This window comes from Culex pipiens, chromosome 3 (genome assembly GCF_016801865.2).
Source record: "Culex pipiens pallens isolate TS chromosome 3, TS_CPP_V2, whole genome shotgun sequence".
In the NCBI taxonomy this organism is placed as follows: domain Eukaryota; kingdom Metazoa; phylum Arthropoda; class Insecta; order Diptera; family Culicidae; genus Culex; species Culex pipiens.
In genome coordinates this window covers 169,895,246-169,908,691 of record NC_068939.1, presented here as the reverse complement: position 1 = coordinate 169,908,691, position 13,446 = coordinate 169,895,246, and the positions used below count along the sequence as shown (strand labels likewise).

Sequence of the window (13,446 nt, the reverse complement as noted above, 5' to 3'; positions counted from 1 at the left end):
CAAGAGCTTTCCCCTTCCAAGCGGAGCGACTGACTTATCCATTAATAACAGGATTAGTCGCGATCTGTACCGGAATCGCAAATTCCGTCGTCGTCGTGTTCGTCTAGCGATGGATATTGCGCGTTGCGTTTGACCGCCGGCGGCGGCAAAAAAATATCGCGCAGTCATTGAGCGTTTTTTTCGTGATCTTCTTCTTTTCTTTTGAAGAGCAGTAAATCGCATTGAAATTGATAATTCATGGTCATATCGCGCAAGCGCGTGCGCACACTAATACAATGGAGCACACAGTAATACAATAGCGGACTTATTATTATTGTTATTGTTATGGGTAAATGAGGGAAAAAGAGAGGTGAGAGAAACAAAAAAGTTGGTAAAATTGATCGGCTCATTGATGAGATTGATGTTGAAGTTGATGCCGCTTGCGACGGATGTGAAAAAGATGCTTAAATAATGTTTGAGTCTGATATTAACGAAAAATGAAGGAATCGAATTTGATTAGGAGGAAAGTGTTTTTGGAGCAAATTAATTAAATTCAAGGGATCACTGCGGAAGGGATTCTTCGAACTTGAGAGGATTTCGAGTATAGAAGAGCATCGAAGTATGCAGTTTGAAGAAACTGAAGAAACTTTCGACAAATGGAGAAATATTGAGATAACGAAGATCGGCAACCAGAGAGTCGACTGTGTAAAATATACAAAAAAATTTACCAACTATGGTAAATGCACAATTATATATTTTTAGCTTATTGCACTTATTTTTCCGTTGAAATTTAAATCTTTTTTATAAATTATTTTTTGCCTGCAGATTTAACCAGTCAAATTTTGAAATAATAAATTAAGCAAAAAGAAGAATTTTTCAGCACGAGTCGTACATTAATCCAACGATGTTCACCGAGTTAGATAAATACGACGAGTGATGAAAAATCAAGTTTTTTGCAATTCTAAAAAAAACACCCTTTGAACTGAATTATAAATCAAATGTCCACATATTAGGTCAATGGATCGTTTAAATGAAAATAAAGTTCAACTTTTCAGCATCCGTTTAAGTGCAGAAAAGTAGAAGCATTTGTTTTGAAGCTATTACTATTCGATTCTGTCATTTTTGGTAGAGAAATGTAGGCTGTTTCGTCGTTCGAGAATGACAGGAAAAATAAGTAGTTTCACGGTGGAATTGCAAAAAAAAAAAAACGCAACCGCCAAATAATGAATAAGAAATTTATCCAAAATTATTTAAGTCGGTAGTACAATTTCCATTCCATCAGGGATACATAAATTTCCAAGGGGGTGTTTCTGCCGATCCCCCGCGTGGTCAGACCAAAATCCAGCATGAAGCTGACAGACCAAAACTGTCATACCAAAGTGGGTTTGGCTGCCAATCCCCCTGTCAGACCAAAGAGCAAGAGATGAACAAACTCAAGACACTGATATTGGTGAACATAAATTAGGCAAGCCAATTAGGAACAAAAATATTTTTTCAACAAAAAAAAAAAAAGTTTTGGAGCTTAGAAAAATAGTCAATCGCCTATAAAATGATAAAATTAATCGGCTTCATATCGAAAACAGATAAAATAAAGAGATTTATAGCATTTTTGGTTTGTTTGAAATTTCAATCAAATTTTCGGTGTTTACCTAAAGCATCTTGCAATAAAGTATTCGGAATTGTGAATATCCTTCTTACATCATCCCCTTGTAAATTTCGTGTTAAAAGAATAAAATATGTGACCTATGTGGAATCCATCTTTAAATTTAATTCAAAAGGTCATAATTTTAAGCAAGGCTTTTTAAAATATTTTTTATCTGCGATATTGAGTTATTGGTTGTTTGCCTGCCACTTTACAGTATGTTTGAAGGTTTTTTTTTTTAAATTTTATGCTCACACTTTTTCAATTTATTGTTCGCGATTTCGTAAGATTTAAACTCAGTAATTTCAAGAAATCTATTTATATTTTCAAACACATTTCTGGGATTGGATTCTGGAATTTATTGGGTTAGTTTTTTAAGTCTGAAATTATGTTCTGATCTGTTAATTAATCGATGTTTTGGAATGAAATTTTATATTGGAAGTAATTTAGAATGAGTAAGTGAAAAATATAGGAGGAAGAGTTGGTCAGTAAACTATGGGCATTTCCGTTCTGCAAAAAGAAGTCATAAAAATTCAGAATTTTGAGGCTACGTGGTTTATGTACGAGCCCAAACCCTCTACTTAAGGAAAACATTTGCATCGATTTTTTTAAATAAAATTATTTTTATTAAGTCCTATTCGGTACTGGTCGGCTTTTGTAATTTTTTTTCTTAAAGCTAAGAGTTATTACAGAGGATCTTGTCTTTAAATATTAGTGGGAGGGGAACCGATTATAATGGAATAATGCTCTTTGATACTTTTCCTCACATGACTAGGAGGATTATCTGTAGTGCGATTTTTTTAAAAGGGCAGTATAATTTGATAATTTGCATTGCCACATCAAGTAATGTTTATAGATTTTTGAGTTTATGCAACAATTTGCTAATAGAAGATTGTTTCAGCATGAGTCGTACGTTCAACGAGGCTCTACCGAGTAGAATAAGTACGAAGAGTGCTGAAAAAGTCGAGTTTTGCCATGATCTTTACAATTATTTCGCAATTTTGAAAAATAGTCATTGAAATAACGACTTTTTAAAACAGTGCTTAAAAGCTTGTTTTTGCATAGGCTATCAAGCAAAAATTTCTAATAAAACATTAGGCTTGTACAAATTTTATTTAAAGTTTTTGTCTCCCCCCTTCAAAGTTGGCCTGAAAAATCAGGGGACAATTTTTTTTTTCTAAAAACTTAAAAATTATAATGGAAATTTAAGTACAATCAGCTGAAATCAAATTAATATGCATTTCCCTGCGTTTAGAATCATTTTAAGCATGTTGGGGTTGATTTAAAAATCTTTTGAATTTTCTATGTTTAAGATTTTTTTTTTGTTTAAAATTTTTCTTTCGTCAAATCTTTCATTTTTTGAAAATTAATGATTGCAAAATAACTGATACTGCCCCTGATCACATAAATGTCCCATATGCATTTTCATCGTTTTTGAGTTATTGATGCAGTTTTGTTCAAAATCGTGAGATCTTTCAGAAAAGCATATAACATCCAATACTTTGTTCTAGAAATCATGAGGAAATCAAGTTTTTTCGCGAAAACTTAACACGTAGCCTTATGTGTGGGACAAACTTCAAATGCGTTTTTCTCAGCTTGCTGTTTTTGCACATGGGACATTTATGCGAACATGGGCAGTGAACTAGTGTAAAATGCATCTAAAGCACTTTTTCCATGCAATTGCTGAAACTTTGGCTTGTAATTTCAATATTTATATTTTTTAATTTTTTTTATTTGGTTTAGCAGTTACAAAAGAAAATCAGTGAGTCAAAAAATTTACAGGTTTATGCATATTTATTTCACATTAACTTCTACTCAAAGGAGTCCGTTTTGCGATGCCTGTCCGTCAGGTCGCATGTTTTTTTCGCGTCGTTCGTCGTCGGTGAGTTTGTCGGGTGAGTGCGCGCGTGTGTGTGTGAAGGTGCGGCTGGCTCTGGTTGAAAAATGACAGTTGAGCCAGTCCGTTTTGCGATGCCTGTCCGTCGGGTTGCATGTTTTTTCGCGTCGTTCGTCGTCGGTGATTTTGTCGGGTGAGTGCGTGCGTGTGTGTGTGTGTGAATGTGCGGCTTGCTCTGGTTGTCACGATGACAGTCGAGGCAGTCCGTTTTGTGGTCACCTGTATGTTTGTCTATTCCTTTCTATTGACGTGGCTTTTTTTCTTCTTAGTTAGATTGTAAAGTTCAAATATCGCGATCATCTTTCTCGTTAGTCAGTCGGGTTTCTTTGTTCTATGATTCGCGATTGTTTCATGGGAAGATTCGTTTTTAACTGCGTTAGCATAATATAAATTCTATTTGACCTTTCGTTTCCCGCGAAATCACCTTTTAGCATTATAGCTCGTAAAGCACGGTGACAAATATTGTTTCAACGCGATTGTTCAAGTCCTTCAGATAACTCATAACTCATCAGTAATTAATTGGTCGCTCATCTTATAAAAACTTAAAAGTATAAATAGTCTCAGGTCAACTCTACGTAAATGTGTTACGCTGAGTATAATATTTCACCTTTTAATTACACACAATTTTGATTCTATCTTTCCACAGCCGGCTGTCTAAGATTGAATCATTTATGCTAAACTTAACACCAAATAACCGGGAATAGTCTCATCCGCATACTCCGACTGATTGCCTTGAGAATGCATAATACATCACACCATTAAACAAAATTTATTGATTATTGGGTCGCATCATCATCCTCTATGTTGAATCCTGGCCATTACCCTTACCCACTAACAAAATCCCAAGTAGAAGTAGTTTTCCGGCACACGCGGGGGTGTGGATATCGTATAGAACCCACCCTTGGTAGCAGCCTGTGCTAACTAACATTCCCGTCCCGTTCCCTCGAGATCTACAAACTGACATGGCGGGCGCCGTTGGTGGCCAATGACTGTTTCCTATTAGTAACGGTTCTAGTTTTGATGATCGTGATGTTTTATCTTTTCAGCGCATTCATGCATGCTGTTGATAAGGGAAACATTATTTGATCGTTGAAGCGTATGACCGGTTGTGTTGATAGGATATTACGGTTCTGTTCAGTAACGGAGAAGGACAACCATGGGTGGTCTCTCATGCTCATGCTCATGCTCATTTATTTCACATTAACTTCTACTCAAATCGATGTCTCTGAGATCTCTTAATGCTAATTAGATAGGAATCCCAGCAAGCTAAGTACAAGTGAGCACAGAGGCATCGAAATATTAGTGGCGTACTTCATGGTCAGTGCTTGGCGTATTCACATTGTTCAAACCGTCACGACCATTTTTACATTTTCCAAGATTTGTATCACCCTCTCAATTGGAACTATTCAGCAAAATCCGCACCGTACTCAAAACGAGCTCACCGGGCATAACATCAAGACTCCACCTTCGAACGACCAATCGAAATTCCAGTCGGTTAGCCACCGATTCACAAAAACGAAAAAAACGATGACCTCATTGCTTGCATTCACCGCACCAAACGCCTCCTTCATCAGCGATATGAAATAGAAACCTCGCGTCTCTCAAAAAAACAAGAAGGAATGATAAATTACCCCAACCTAATACACTCTAACCTCGCCCGAGGGGCCTATCAATGGTCAAGCTACCGCAACTTGATCCGATGACAGCGGCTCAACCCCCGGACCAAAATTTGCATCTAAATGCGTGTTTGCACCCGAGTTTGGACCTATTTTCGACCTATTTGCATCTCAATATTCGATTTGAGGACATTTTCAATCAAACTTACCAGAATTTGACAGCAACAACAAAAATCGAAGGAGGCTGCGACAAAAATTCAAACGGGACCGACGAAATGTCAAAAAGTTAATCCCAGCGCTAATCCATTTGTTTGTCTGCGGAACGCCTGCTTCGATATTGACATTCACTCGTCGTCACACTTGTCAAATGCCACTTTTTAACCTTAAATTTTTCATCTTCCTTACACTATTCATCAATCTGGTTGTTTTTATTTGTATGTGTTTGAGCGCGCTTGTAGTTAACTGTAAACTTCTCTTTTTCGACCGTTGTTACTCCTTTTTCTAAGCGCCTTAACTCGCCTTAACTTTCTCACTCCACTAAATGATCTTTTTTATTCGTTGTTTACATTTCTCTCTCGCGCAATCTGCTTCTAGTTGTTGTTTTGTTTTCTTCCCGGTCGTTTCACTTCTTGATTGTAATCGCACTCGAATTTTGTCTCACTTGTTTGGCGCGCGAGCGCGTTTTCACTTGTTTAGATTTTTTTTTGTTTACCAATTTTGTCTTCCCCTATGCAGAAGTCACAGCGCTGTTCCCATTTTTTGACGTTTGCCGAGGGGCGCTCCACTCGCGCCACACTCTTATCTTCGGTTGATCAAACTTTTCACCGCTCAGTGCTCTCTATTACATTTTTTTTTCTCTCTCCCGGGGGTGTAAAACTATTTTTTTTTTGCGCGGAGGGTACTTTTTTTCTCTCTCTCGTTGATGCACCCCTCGTGCAAGAAATTTACATATAATTTTCCACTCGACAGAGTAAAATTAATTAATGATCTACACACGGATTTTTTTTTCGCTGCCTTCTTCGGCCCTTCTTCAGCCGCTTTCCACCAAACTGTTTTGCTTCGTTGATCCTTTTTTTGCTTCTTCTTCTTCTGTAGTTGCTGAACAGTATCACTGTGATAGCGATCGCCAATCGCTGGAAAACCCCGGTGCAAAAAAGTTGAGTAATGTTAGGAGGAGCGCTGACAAAAAACGGGGCGCAACTGTTTCACCAACGGCCAGTTCTGCTCTGGTTGGGAACTTCACAAAAAAATACTTTCAAACCTGAATTGATTTATGAACACAAACTTTTTATGTCAAACTCTTCTTCGATATTCTTTTCACACTGGGTCGGGTTCGCTGCCTGCTCCCGCGTCGAAGTCCTCCGTCGGATTCCTCCAAAAACGCCACTGCGGAAAAGCCGGCGGCAAATTTGACAAATTTCACCGAAAAACAAACAATAGTTCACCGCGATGGAGGTCCCCTCGTTCAAATTTCACACACAAATCAAAAACGAACGTCCTAATCCGGAAGAGGTTCGGTGACCGGGTTGGTTTGGCTGGGACCAGGAATGCGGCGGAATGTTCCACCACCCCGCCGGAATGATGATCGCGAGTCGCACGCGGCACGGCGAGAAAAAAAGCGTTATTCTGGTGTCGAACCTCTAGACCGACTGACCGAGTGAGACACTGTTCGGAGGGGTTCGAGCCCCGACGACGAGGACGTTCGTTGGACCCCCGAGAGCGAACGAACGAACGACTTCGATGCGGGTGAGCGGAGTAGGCGCTGGGTGGGCGCTCGCGCGCTCTGAGTGCCGAGTGAGTGAGCGCGGAACTTAACGGGCCGTTATGAGTGGTTTGGGGGGAGCGATGGATGGTGAGAGTGCGAGAGGGAGAGAGAGAGAGAGTTTGATGGGTGGTTTGAGGAAAGATTTCAATGGGGTTGAAGGGACGAACCTAAGTGCGTGGTGTGTGTGGCATGAAATGTTTCACAATTTTCATTTTATTGGTCTCGAAATGTTGTGTTGAGTTCGGAATTATAAATAAGTTAGCAAATTATTTAAAAATGCATTTTAAACTGGAATCGAATGATAAATCGCTTAGTCAGAAATGAGCAAGCAAGTTTCCACCAACAGTTTTACAAAAAAGTTGTAGGTGAAAAACGTTTTCTAAGAAAATTGGGACCGAATCTATTAAAAGAATTTATTTCTTATTTTCATTCATATCTTTAAAATCGCGCACGAAAGATTTACTCAAATACATGGCCAATTAGCACAAAAAGAACTTTTTCGAGTGAATTTTCAATTTATCATTCACGTGAAACAGAATGGACAGAAAAGCGACGATTTTGCTTAAATTTGGCATGGGATTTCCTTGGCCAAAATGACCCGATTTTTTTGCGACAAAGGTGCTCCCATCCGATCGTCTAAATTAATTTTGGAGCGGCACATTTCAAAAAAGGCTATTAAATGGGGTTTTAAGAAAAAAAATGTATCCTGCTCCGGAATAGGGTGGTCCAAAAAATGTAAATTTTCGTCGATTTTCGCAAAAACCATTTTTGCAAAGAATCATATCTCTAGAACGTCTAAATTAACTTTAGAGCGGCACATTTAAAAAGGCTTTTAAATATTATTTTGTGGTCCGATGATAAAAGATGAATATTTATTTGCTAATTTGAAGGTCTCACGACCAATCTGAAAATATTTTATAATTAATTTCTTGTAATATTAAACACAACAGTACCAAAAACTGTGAATGCGAATAAGATAATTTGAAAAAAAACCAGGTTTCTCGACGCGTCGCGTGCAAAAAAGGAAATTTACGAATTTAGTAAACTAGTAGTTCTGTACAATTTCGCTAATTATTTCACAATTTTAATTTTTTATTTCATTTGGATGAAACTTTGTTCATGCATTCCCTATGTCTAAAGAAGTGATTTTGCATCATTAGTTTTTCATACAAGTCTCCATACAATTTTGAGGGCTGGTCAGTATGTATGTAAATGAAGGAGTTTTGGAAAAGAATTAGTACACAAAAAAAAATCGGATATTTATTTTCATTTTAATTTTTTTATTAAAATCCCACGATACGTATTTCTTAATTTTCAAATTTTTGTATGTAAGGAGACTAAAAGATACATTTTCTGGTGCAAAATTTTTTTTTCTGGAGATATTTTTTTCCAGATAATCTTGTTTTTTAGAATATTGAAATCCTGGACAAAAAACATAAAAATATTCATGGTAATAGTTTTCAAATAACAGCTAGTTTTAGGTATACCATTTTCGTTTTTTTATTGCACTTAAAAATATTTCTTGAAAGGAAAACACATTGAGAAAAATATTGTTTTGAAAATCTGTCAAATATTCCTATAATTTTCTATGTTAAACTTTGGAAGTCGATCAATGAGCTTTTGAGATACAGTCCAGACTCGATTTTTGATGAAAATGATTTTTTTTTTTCTGAGTGTCACCTGATAGGCCTGTAATTTTCAACTGCCGATATCTAAAAAACTATTGGTCCGATTTTCAATGTAAAAAATGAAATCTTTGTGATTTTTTTATTCATCCAATATCAATGATTAACATATTTTATAATTTGTTCTAAGCTGTGTATGCAATCAGGGAAATTATCTGTTTGTGGATTTTTTTTTAAATCAAAGCTTAATTTTATTTTTTTTGAAATAATTCCCTAACAAAACGACGATGTTTAGATATTTTTTTTTTTTTTTAATTAGATAATTGAAAAATCGCCAATGTACCTACTCAAAGCCAAATTTTTAGTCCAATTTACAAAATATTCTTAAATCTATCTATCCGTGATTTGAATGTTTGATATATTTAAAAATAAGCAAAAAAGACCTGGATTAAAATTGGAAGGGCTTAACGTCATGATTCGAACCCCGGACGCTTCGAAACCCGAACACCTCATCTTGTTTTATCAATTATTTGGGTATAAGTTCGCATAATTAATGTCAAAACTGTGTTATGTGATGAATTCTACAATCAACTTTCATTTCAAATATGTTTGGACGTTGAAGCCAATGCTAAAATAATTAAATTAAATTAAAACATGAGTTTACCAAAACTGCGAAATATTTCGCTGAAATATTTCATAGGCGTTCGAAGCACCGGATAGGCAAAGCAGAAATTTATGGTTCTGATTTCCTTAAATTCTGGCAAATTTTTATTCAAAATATCGATTGGTTTGTTGTTACCAGCTTATTTGAGACCTAAAGAATGCCATTCACTTAAATTTCAGTCCAAATTTGTTCGACTCATAAGCAACACCTATTGTCCGGATTTCAAATCAGCTTTTATCAGATTCCGGGATTCGAAGCACAACAAATCATTTAAAATTTAAAATTATCATGAAAAATGGTTAGAATAGACATATTTTGCATGCATTCTCTTAAAGTTGACTTTTTGTACTACATCCTGATGATATTTCTACATAATTTTTTGCCAGCTATAACAAAAAGGATAAGCTTCTAAGTATCCGGATTTCGAATCATGATGTTTAATATTCACACATTTTAATTTTACCAAATTGTATCTGAAATGATTTTTTTGTTAAATTAAACATGTATGGGTAATTCTCCGCCAACTCACACAGCAGTTGCCCCGACCCCTCTTCGATTTGCGTGAAACTTTGTCCTAAGAGGTAACTTTTGTCCCTGATCCTTTTGGTCCGTTTTTTGATATCTCGTGACGGAGGGGCGGTACGACCCCTTCCATTTTTGAACATGCGAAAAAAGAGGTGTTTTTCTACTATTTTTTTAGCCTGAAACGGTGATGAGATACTTTTATGTACTTTTATGTAAAATTAGACGCCCGATTTGATGGCGTACTCAGAATTCCAAAAAAAACGTATTTTTCATCGAAAAAACACTAAAAAAGTTTTAAAAATTCTCCTATTTTCCGTTACTCGACTGTAAAATTTTTTGGAACATGTCATTTTATGGGAAATTTATTATACTTTTCGAATCTACATTGACCCAGAAGGGTCATTTTTACATTTAGAACAAAATTTTTCATTTTAAAATTTCGTGTTGCAGGGTTATTTTTTAGAGTGTAACAATCCCAAGTAACATTTTTTTCCAGGAGTTCTACAAGAGCTCTTCAAGATAGCTACAGCATAGCAGTTTGGACCGCGGTAGGATAAAACTCTCTTTAAATACTCTTAAAAACTCCTGAAGAAGTTTTGAAGAGAATTTTATCCTACCGCGGTCCAAACTGCTATGCTGTAGCTATCTTGAAGAGCTCTTGTAGAACTCCTGGAAAACAATGTTACTTGGGAATGTTCTACAAAGTTATAGAGCAGACAAATAACAAAAATTTTAATATACAGACATAAGGGGTTTTCCTATTAACATCACGAGTTATTGCGATTTTACGAAAAAAAGTTTGTTCATGGCCGTTCATGGTCACCTTCGACAGACACGGACGACGAAACAAAGAGAAACGGAAAAAGTAACTTTTTCAAAACTTTTTTTCTTAAAATCGCGATAACTCGTGATGTTTATAAGCAAACCCCTTACAGTATGTAAAAAAAGTATTTACACCCCTTGGGCACTATGCACATTTTGTGATGAAACATGTAAAAAATTTAAAGTTTGACAGGAACCTAGTACTACGTTTTGTTCAAAAACTCATGCCAAACATTTTGCTACAAAAAGCTCACACTTTGTTTAAAATTTTGTAAAGTACTTTTTGATCTCAACTCAAATTAAAAAACTAACTAAATCCACCTATGTGGTTGATGCCTTCCTCACTTATTACCAACAATGGGTAATATGAGTGGTTTGGACACATATTTCAGCTATTTTTTTAGGTCCAGAAAAATAAGTACACAGATATAACTTAAGTTGTCATAACTCGAGACAGAGTTTCCAGATTTTCAATTATGTGGACTCGTTGGAAAGGTCTCTTGATTACCTAACCAACGATGGGTTCCCAAGCAACACATTTTGTCAGATAAACGTATTTCCTAACTGGTTGTATAACCGAACGGCCTCGTTACCACAACTTGTTCTACAACTCCTGTGCATTGGAAAAAAGCGCACTTTTTTCTGTTGTATAACTTGCCAGAATAAGATGCAAGTTATCAGAGTAAGTTGTACAAATGTATCTGACAACACTGTGCTAGCTAACAAGAGATTCAACGAAAAAAAGGGGGCGTGGTTAACGGCTGTGCTGTCAAATCAAAGCGCACACTGAAAAGGAAAGATAGATTGAAAACAGTTGTCTAACCGTTACCCAACTTACATGTAAACAAACAGTTCTTATCGGAATTTCAATCAACGACGAAGCCAATATGAATAGTATCTCTGATTATTTTGGTATGCTTGTTTCTGCCCGATTTATTTAGAAAAAAAATGAAATTGTATGAAAAATAAAATAAAATAATATTTTCACGCTCTCTAGCTGTGATTCTTGTGAAACCCTCTTCATGGCGAACTTTTAGATTTTCATTTTTTTTTTGATGAACTTCGCTTTTCCCAAGATTCGATCCGATGACTTCGACGACTTGTTGTTATCTCCACGGCAGGTCCAGGCGCGCTTCCACATCTCTCCACGAGGCTTCATAGTAAACAAGCTGGCCTAAACGTCAATAAGAAGGCTGCTGTCAGCTTTGTTATACTGCAGTGAGCTATACAACTTAACTCCAGAAAAGGCTGTTATTGGAAATAAAGTTATATAAGTTTGTTTCAAGTCAGTTTTTATAACTCCATTATGTAACTTTGTTATAACAAACCGTTTCAACTGTCATTTCGATTACCGTACCACGGAGTAACATTGAAAATTGGTGTGATTTTAATTTGTTGTTTTCTCTATCATGAATTCCGTAAGCTGATATTTTTTGTAGCTTTTACCGGTGATATTTTTATAAATAATCGGTCAACAATTAAAATTATTGCAATCTTCGATAATTAAACATTATTCAAACTCTAAATACCTCACGTACAAATTTACACCACCTAACAACACGCAATGCCAAGTTGAATATGTTTGTTGAATATCAGTTATATAACCTATTCTCCGATAACATTTGTGTAACAAAGCGAGAAAACCTAAGGTTATTTATAGAATGGTTGGCCACGCCCATTTTTCAGAAGATGCCGTCACATGACAATGTTAGATAAGCAGTGAAACAAACAGTGCAATATTATTCTTATTCAACAAACTGTTTTCGAGGAAAACAATGCAGATGAGGTAACAGCATCATGGCATATCAGGATTTTGACGTTTAATTACAGCTCACAAAAAGCGTTTTCGACTGAAATCAAGTGATAAATACCTCAAACGGAAGTGAGCAAGCAAGTTTCTATCGAAGGTGTTCCAAAATAAGTTTTTTAAACAGTGTAAATGAGCAAATTGGATGGAACCCTCCAAATAGGTGAGATTTTTTCCTGTGTTGTGTTTTGTTGGAAAAGAGTGAAGTTGACTGTGTTTTAACACTTTTGTGGCACAAAACACGATAGTTACATAAGTCAGTTATACAAGAAGTGAAACAAACTGTTGTTTAAGTTATGTTCAGATTTTTTCTCGTATGTTTATCAAAAACAATTGTCTAACTATTATTCAACAGTCGACAAGTTATGGGTGCTACTTGGGTTGGATGATGGATCCGGACATCGCTTACATACATTTAAGTAAGATCCGCCTTAAAAAAAGTACATAAATATCACTTAAGTGGTCATAACTCGAGACAGGGTTGCCAGATCTTCAATGTTGTGGTCTCGTTGGAAAGGTCTCTTGATTACCTAACCAACGATGAGTCGGATGATGGTTCCGGACATCGTTTACATACATTGAAGTGAGATCCGGCTTCAAAAAAATACATAAATATCACTTAAGTGGTCATAACTCGAGACAGGGTTGCCAGATCTTCGATGTTGTGGACTTGTTGAAAAGTTCTCTTGATTACCTAACCAACGATGGGTCGGATGATGGATCCGGACATCGTTTACATGCATAAAATTGAGATCCGGATAAATGTGAAAACACATTTTTATACATAACTTTTGAACTACTTATCGAAACTTCAAACAATTCAATAGCGATGTATGGGACCCTAAACCAAGTCGAATGCAACTGGTTCGATCAAAATCGGTTCAGCCAGTGCTGAGAAAACTTGGCAAGATTTTTGAACACATACATACATACACACACACACACATACACACACACAGACATTTGTTCAGTTTTCAATTCTGAGTCGATATGTATATATGAAGGTGGGTCTTCGAGCTTTTAATAAAAAGTTCATTTTTAGAGCAGGATTATAGCCTTACCTCAGTGAGGAAGGCAAAAAGTGAATTAATTTTCAACCATTTC

General features: G+C 36.2%; 1 protein-coding gene across 1 annotated transcript in view; it reads right to left on the bottom strand.

Annotated features, from left to right (window-relative positions):
- The window catches only part of LOC120417655 (uncharacterized), a 212,976-nt gene extending 206,172 nt beyond the window's left edge, over nucleotides 1–6,804 (bottom strand). Inside the window, exon 1 of the mRNA XM_039579776.2 lies at nucleotides 5,344–6,804. The gene's annotated coding sequence lies outside the window, so the exon portion shown is untranslated. The remainder of the gene's footprint in view (nucleotides 1–5,343) is intronic.
- Nucleotides 6,805–13,446: the final 6,642 nt, after the last annotated feature.